Source organism: Ictidomys tridecemlineatus, chromosome 13 (assembly GCF_052094955.1).
Source record: "Ictidomys tridecemlineatus isolate mIctTri1 chromosome 13, mIctTri1.hap1, whole genome shotgun sequence".
NCBI lineage: Eukaryota > Metazoa > Chordata > Mammalia > Rodentia > Sciuridae > Ictidomys > Ictidomys tridecemlineatus.
In genome coordinates this window covers 97803484-97811643 of record NC_135489.1, presented here as the reverse complement: position 1 = coordinate 97811643, position 8160 = coordinate 97803484, and the positions used below count along the sequence as shown (strand labels likewise).

Here is an 8160-nt window from a genome sequence, read left to right as displayed (position 1 = left end):
GGACGTCAGAAGCCAGCGCCTCACAGCCCCCCTCCAGGCCCCGTCCACCTGTGTCCTGTGATCTGCAACAGCTTCACCCCCTGCTGCCCTCCAAGCCCAGGAGGCGGGTGCCAGCTCCAGTGACCAGGACCCTGGGCTGCGGGCCTGAAACCTGCCTGTCGCCAAGGCCACCACCGCATCTGGGAGGGCATAATGAAGGGCAAGGCAGAGTGTTTTCTCTGTTGACTTGTCCCATTTCTCCTTCTTCTTCTTTTTTTTAAATCAACTTACTGATTTAAATGAACAAGTGAAAGAGTATCTGTTTATGATGCATGATGTTTTGATATTTTGTGAATTGGCCAAATCAAGCCATTTGACATATGGATCACCTCACATATATGTGTGTGTGTGTGTGTGTGTGTGTGTAAGAACACTTAAAATTTGTTTCCTTGGCAGTTTTCAAGTGTACACTACCTTGTTAGTAACTACAGAGACCTTGATTTACAACAAAGCTCTAGAACTTATTCTCCCAGTCGAACCAAAGTTTGTTTGTACCCTTTGGAAAACATCACCCCACTCCCCCTCTGTCCCCAGCCCTTGGTTACTACCATTTGACTCTATTTATATGAGCTCAACTTTTCTACAGTCCAGAATGAGTGAGGTCATGCACCATGTGTCTCTCTGTGCCCGGCTTATTTCACTCCAGGTTCATCTCTGTTGCCCAAAGTTACAGGATTTCCTTTTGTAAGACTGAATGATTGCACTGTGCAATTACAGCGGCCCACGCCTGTAATCCCAGAGGCTTGGGACAGGGAGGCGGGAGGATGGCGAGTTCAAAGCCAGCCTCAGCAATTTATCGAGGTGCTAAGCAACTCAGGGAGACCCTGTCTCTAAATAAAATAAAGAGGCCTGGGGATGTGGCTCAGTGGTCCAGTGCCCCTGAGTTCAATCCCCGGTACCCCCACCACCACCACCAAAAAAAGACTGAATAGTTGCAATGAACACACATCTCCCCTGGCTCTATTTCATTAAAAGAGAGAGAGGAGAGAGAGGAGAGAGAGAGTTCCGAGATGACAGAGAAACCCACAAAAAACTTCAAAGTTTTCTATGACACTGAAAGCCACGTATTTGAAGACTCACAGAAGAACTGAAATGACCTTATCAAAGAGCAGCAAAGTGACTTCCTGCTGTTGGGTGACTTCTCTTCAACAGTTCAGGAGCTCTGCCCTGCAGATCCTCTGCTTAACCACCCTCCACAAGCACCTTCACAGCAGAGCTGGGCGGGCAGCCGGCTGGAGGAACTGCGGTGGACAGAACGATCCAGGCTTCTTCTTCTCTACCTCCCTGTTCACAGGTTTTTGTTTGTTGGTTGGTTTTTATGATGGTCAGTTTGGAACACAACAGGCAAGCTCCCTTTCATCAGCTGGACCCAAAGCCAAATGGACCTCCTATGTCAGCCAAGGGGCTTCTCCTAGGCAGGCTTCCGTTTGCCTTTCTGTATAACAGAGCACGTTCTCCTTCCTTCTGGAGCCAGAGACACACCGTCTCTCAGAGCAGAGGCAGAGCTTGTGTGGAGGTGTTCCTTTCTAAATAACTTACTCCAAAGTGGATCCCATGGGTCCCGCAGGTCCTCCTGGCATGTCCTCTTCTTTGCACGGAGCCGGGTGAGGGTACTGGTCCTGGACGTGGAGAACAAGTGGCTGGTCCACTCCGTCTCCCCAAACTCCATCTACTGTGTCCTGGAAACCGTCCTGCTACATCTGACACGGCGTAAAGGACACACACACCAGCCAGGGGCAGTTTTTTAATGGAGCCTGAGACCTTCGGAACAGAAAGCAAAGAGGGTAGTCCTGCCTGCCATCCGCCTGAAACACCAGGTGTGTCACTTAGCGTCTCGTCACTGTCACCGGAATACCGGACAAGAGCAACTTAGAGGAGAAGTTTACCTTGGCTCAGTTTCAGAGAATCCAGTCCTTGTCCGCCAGCCCTGTCCCTCTGGGCCAGAGGTGAAGTAGAACAAGATGGCGGAGGGGTGTGGTAGAGGAGAACCTCTCAGTCCATGGCCGCCAGGGAGCAGGCAGAGAAAGCAAGTGACCATAGACTGACAGACCCTTCCAAGGCACACCCTCGGTGACCTACTTGATCCAACAACTAGGTCCCAGCTCCCAGGAGTTCCATTCAGCCCCCAATGGATCCATTCAAGTAAATGGATTCGTCTCAAGATGAGGTCAGATCCCTGATCGTTACCTAAATGCCCCACCTCCGAACCTGGCTGCATTGGGGACCACGATTTTTAACACCTGAGCTTTGGGGGAACATTCCACACCCAAGCCATGACATCGGAGGAAGGAAGCCATCTCAATGCAACTGCCCAAGTAAACACGGTGGAGTCTGTAGGTTGAGAGGCCAGGGCTGTGGGGCCTCCTCAAAGCCTTCCCACTCTGTCATCACCAGCCCCGGGGCCCTGACGGCTGGCTTCGAGGGAGTCATGGAGAAACCTGCCCGTCTGCACCACCAGGATCCTTGCCCTAAGAAGACACCACCTTCCTGGCCTTGGCTCACCATGCCACCCGCCACACCACCGCGGGGTTTCTACACACCGACCAGCAGCCAGGAGTCGAACAGAATCTGCCTGTGACACTGGGGTGGTTTCTCCTGAAGCCTCAGGCCAGCACATCCCCACCCATGGCTGACTCAGGCAGCAAGGAGAGAGTGCAGAAAGTCATGTACACACTCCAGGTAAAAACAAATCCAGGTCCAAACTCCCGGAAGGCAGGCAGGCACGTTCCAAGTCAGCCCCTACCAGGAGTTAGTACACCTCAGGGGTGCCCTTCCTCTCCCACCTCCTCCCCAGGGACTCAGGTGTGATCTGCGATGGGACTGGGCCTGTCTTCACCACCTCTCCAGGTGACGGTCGGAAGGTGAGCTGAGACCTCGAGGGAAAGCCATTTAATTTAATGCCATAATGTGATAGCAACTCTGTGGATGAGGAGACCAGCTCCCTGTCGGGAACAGCACCTGAGACGTCGTTGTCACTGAGGAAGTGGGGAACCTCTCTGAGTCGTGGTCCCCCCCCACCCCCGTTAGCTGGTTGAGCCACCTCACCCCCAGCCCAGGGTCAGCTGTGGGTTTGCATCTGTGGAAACCTTCCATCCACAGCTTCCTGTGGCCACAAAGCACAGACCTGGGCATCTCCACCAGGTCAACTTTTGGAAGGCATCCAACTTTCAGGCTGCCCCAAGCCTGCACGTGTGCCCCTAAAGAGCAGCACCACCTGGTCCTGCACACCATCCACCTGGGGGACAGTGGGCCCCAAGGCAGGTGGACCAGGAACTAAGCCTGTCAGGCTTCACTCAGAGCTGCCCTGGCCCTGAGGATAGGCAGACTCCAGGTGCACCTACCTACACCTGGGAGAGCACCAAAATGAACCTCACGGGCACTGTCCCTCAATTGCCCCCCTTTTCCCCTTTTAGTTTTTGTGTGTGGACACACATTCAGATTGAGAAAATGTTGCAAGAAGATTGCAAACAATTACCGGATGACCTTTACCCAGATTTCCCAAATGTTAACATTTTACCACTTTGGCTTTCTTTCTTTGTCCTCTCTGCAATCTCAGATTGAAAATATTTGGGGGGGAGAGGAAGAAATTGCTTCAGTAGAGAACATGTCAAAATTGTGTTTCTTGTCATGATTCCTGGCACAGCTATATTCCTATACCATTTATACTGTATCAGGAATTAGAAGTCCTCTAGAGATGACCGAAAGTATCCAAGAGGATGTGCTTAGGGTCCTCTGCAACTGTAGCACTTGGGCATTCACTGATTTGGGTATCCAAGGGGATTCTGAAACCAATCCCCTGTGGGTATGGAAGGTGATGTACATAAAGAGAGATGTACTATTTCCTGAGCCACCATTATCCTAAATACTTACTGAATATTTCCCAAAATACCAGAGGCCTTCTCCTACGGATCCACTTGCACAATGACCAAAACCTGGACTTGACATGGAATGCCACACTATCATGAGACCTGCTCATCTTATTCAAATTCGCCAGCTGTTTCCACAATGCCCTGCAGGACGCACGGACAGCTGGCCTGTCGCAGAGATGTCCCCGTGTCCCTTTCTTCCAGGACCCTGGCATCACGGGGAGCACAGGTCATGCAGGGCTGCCCGCTGTGCCTGCAAGGTTAGCTCCGTCTGTGCATTTGAGGCAGAAATGTTCTCAGAAGTGAGGCTTCCCCTTCTTCTCATCACCAATGCAAATCCCAAACCTTCACTGCCCCCTCCAAGGTCTGTGAGAAGCCACTGTAGCTCATAGGGTGCGGCCAGTTATTTCCATCCTTTGTCTGGTGGCATCTTGGCCTGGGAAATAAATAAGACCCTGTGGTCACCCATAGATGAAATATGACCCAGGGCCCCCTCGACCCGGCCAATCCAGGGTCTTATCAGTCACTAGACAAAAACAGCAAATTGGAATGGTCAGACTGACGTCCTTCCCGGGGGTCACACGTGCCTGGGTACCCCGGGATGGCCCGCTGACCGCAGTTGGCAGGCCCCTGGTTGCTCCCTGGCTATGAGGTGCATTTGATTGTGCCCAGCTCACGCCGACTGAGGCCAAGACCTGCCTCCCTCGGGACCCGGGTTGGAACTGCACCCGTAGAAATGGGGCAGCAGGGTGCACGCTGGATGTGCCGGGGGCTGGGCTGGGGCGCCCCGCCCGGCCACGATTGTTATGTAAACACAGAGCCCTGCGCCGGGGTGGCTCGCCCATCTGCTCGGCGGCACACGTCCCCAGCCCTAATCGTGTTGCGTCCTCTTAGGTGAAAACTTGGAAAACGGAGGGGCTCTCAATCTCCCTTTCATTTGCAAACGAGCCATTTCAGCTAAGCCTGGCTCCCCATTCTTCTCCTGCCTTTGTGTTTGTGAAAAGACCCGTCTCAAATTTCTGGGGCCGGAGCAGCTGCTCCCGAGGCCTCTTTTCACTGGGCCCGTCTCCCCCAGCCCTTGCCCCCGCCCGCTCCCTCCTTTGTCTCTGTCAAAGCCAGCACCACCCCCCTGCTGACCCCTGGCCAACTTGGAGCCTCCTCCTTTGTCAGCCTCCCCAACTAGTTTCACCCTAAATCAAGCATTGTTTGGGCTCCTGAGGCCAGCACGTGCCCACACCCCCTAATCTTTTAATTTCACCCAGGAGAAAGCAGCTGTTAGTGATACACGCCACGCACAGCTGTTGGCCGGGCCGGCTGCCGCTCTGGGGAACAATGAGGAAGGAAGAGGCGTTTGCGGGGCTGCAGGAATATGTGCATCTCCCCCTCTCTTTCTTCTTAGGGTTTTCTTTTTCTTTCTTTCTTCATTTTTTTTTTTTTTTTTGCAACAGTTGGCAGCACGTGCTGTGAAATCCTGCCCTGTTAGAAAAGCCGCCCTGCCCCGCCGGCCGCCGAAGGTATTTTTTGTCTGCTCCAACCCCCACCCCTGCACCCCCACCCTGCACCTCCCCCCCACCCCGCTCACCGCCCCACACTCTGATTTGCACTTGAGCCCGTTTGGAGGAACCGTCTTTCAAAGATGCCAGACGTGTGGGCAGGGTCCCTTTGCTACAAAAATGATCATCTGATAAATGACAGGGTGAGACCCAGGTGGGGGCAGACAAAGGCCCTCGGGCTCCCTCCTGCCAGTGTGTCCTCACCTGGAACCGCGGGCACCTGGGACAGCCACGGGATCGGGGGCTGCTTAGCAGCATCCCTACTTTCTAGAAGTTCTGGCACTAAGTCGGACGTAGGGGAAGGGTGTCCAGGGCATGCATGACCAGAGACAAAGGGATCACATGGTGAACCGGGCAAGCTTAGTACAGGGAAGGGGGTGCCACTAAGGCATTTGAGGGGGCAGCTTGTGCACTGGGACTGCAAGGAGGTGGCAGCTGGATTTGACTGGAGCCTCCTCTGGGCACACCTGCGTACCAGAAGCCTAAGGCACTGGGGAATAAGGATTCAGGTGTAGCCACTTCCCCCGAGCTGCAGGGTCCTCTGTTACCTCCCTGGTGCAGCAGGCATCCCCACTTGGGAAAGCAAGGAGCTGCAGGATTCTCTATAGACACTGCCCTTGGCAGGTTTGTGCAAGGATGGAAGGTTCACGTGCACCCATCAGTGCAGCCAAGGAGCCTGGGAAATGCAGCTGAGGCAACTTGACAAACTTTCTTTTATTAAAAAAAAAAATCATTTCAGTGAATTTAAGTAGCCACATGTGACTACTAGTAGCTACGTAGTGGGAAGTTGGAAACCTCGTGGGTTTTTGAGAAACAAAGATTGCAAATGCCTGGGCCCTAACTCCAGAGGGCCTGATCTAACTGCTCCTGCAGAGGTGGCTCAGATGGGGGCAAAGCCCTGAACTCCTGCCTTCCTGCCCCATGTCTGGGCTACGCTGTGCATTTGGAAGGCACTTAACCATTAAGTGTTCCCTCCTTCTGAAATGCAGAAGATTTTGAAAACAATGATCCGGTTTGATGCCGTCTGAGAGCCAGGCTGCACTGGGGCGGGGCATCCCCCCACCTTGACATCTGTCACTCCTCTGCCTGTTGTGGCTGGGAGTTCAAGGCTGCCATGGCCGGAGGGCTTCAGGCACAGCTACAGGTTGGAGGTGGGGGCCCTTCTCCCCTCACTTTATCTTACCTGGTGGGCCATTGAAAGTTGCTGGCAGAACCCGATGCTCATGCTCGCCAGAGCATATGGCAAGCTACACACCTGCCTGGTGCAGGCACCTGCTGGGCCTCCCAAGGGTGTGGGGAGGCTGGCTCGGGTGCCCCGGGCCACAGGCAAAGCGTCCGATTCATTTGCATGCTGGACGCCTGCCACGTGCCTGGACTATGGGCAGATCTGACACGGCATGTCATTGCTTTGAAGATCGGAAAATCTGGAGAAAGCTCTGAGCACAAAGCCAGCAGCTCGTCTGGGACGCATGCTTGGGCCCTGCCAGGGGGACAGGCACACACAAGCCTCAGGGAGCTCTGCCCACAGACTGCACTCCATAAGTTAGAGTCTGGGTGGGGGGGGCAGTGTCATGGCTTGGCCGTCCAGTGGGCAGTGGCAGGGGGTCAGCCGTCCTCACCTGGGGTCCCCTACAGATGCACAAGTGACTCTGGGAAGCTGGGTCCACCAAGGTTTCATAAAAACCTCGACCCCGTAATTTCTGTTTAGACATCTCCTCTGCAGACAAAGAATGGCTGTTATTTTTTTAAATCCACCTCTATGGTTAAGCAAAAAAAGGAAATGAAAGGCCACGTATTGATCACATTATTACAGGCTGTTGCTTCCGAATGCAGGTGATCGCACACTTCCAGGGAGAGACTTCAAACTGCCCCCAAAGAGTGAAGGATCTTTTTGCTTTTACCCGATGTCACACAAATAACCTGAGACCTCTGCTCCCCTGGGACTGCCCAGGGGACAAGCGTACAGATGAAATCTTGTCCCCGAAAGGGTTAAAAGCCAATCCCGCCAGTGCCCCGCTGTCTCCTCTGCCCTCAGGGGGTGACAGGGTCATCTCCCTGAATGAGGCCTGTGAGGGCCTGAGGCCAGCCGCTGCTTCTAACCCACCTCTGGCACCTCGGCCATCTGTCCAGGCACAGGGACAGCCACACACTCCACGGAGGGATAGGGCTTGAAAAGCACAGGAGCCATGTGGTGGCCCTGCCAGGGAGCCGAGGGAGGGCACCCATAAAATATTGTGACATCTGAGGCCCTGCTCAGGGCTGCCGCTGAAGGCGGGTGGCGTCTGGCCTCCCTGAGCACGGAGACTGCATTCCTGACACCCCCAGGCCCCCACCCTCCACCTCTCTACCCCTGGCCAGGAGCAAGCAGAGTTGGGGTGAGCTGGAGGCTTCCCTCCGGGGCCAGCAGGCTGCGGAAGGTAACAGGCGCGTTTTAAGGCCATTGGCAAAGAACAATGGAGGGTTATCCCCGTGAACAGAAGAATGAAAGTCGGCTTGTGCGGCAGCAGCGGGTCAGCTCACTGCCCCAGACGCAGATGGAGGGTGGCCTGGTGGCCGGGGGGGTGGGGGGGGGGGGGGGGGGGGGGGGGGGGGGGGGGAATCAGGAGGTGGGTGGGGGAGGCAGGAGCAGGGGCCTGGGACCCCTCCAGCAGGGCTGCCCAGTCCCCTAAAGTGCCCTGGGCCAGGAACTTACTGGAGCCCTT

At 54.7% G+C, this 8160-nt stretch overlaps 1 long non-coding RNA gene across 2 annotated transcripts in view; it reads right to left on the bottom strand.

The window, feature by feature from the left end:
• Positions 1-4083: 4083 nt before the first annotated feature.
• Positions 4084-8160, bottom strand: part of LOC120886504 (uncharacterized) — a 9761-nt gene continuing 5684 nt past the window's right edge. For both annotated transcript variants that reach the window (XR_005729478.2, XR_013430000.1), the window contains exon 4: positions 4084-4341. This is a non-coding gene — a long non-coding RNA (uncharacterized LOC120886504). The remainder of the gene's footprint in view (positions 4342-8160) is intronic.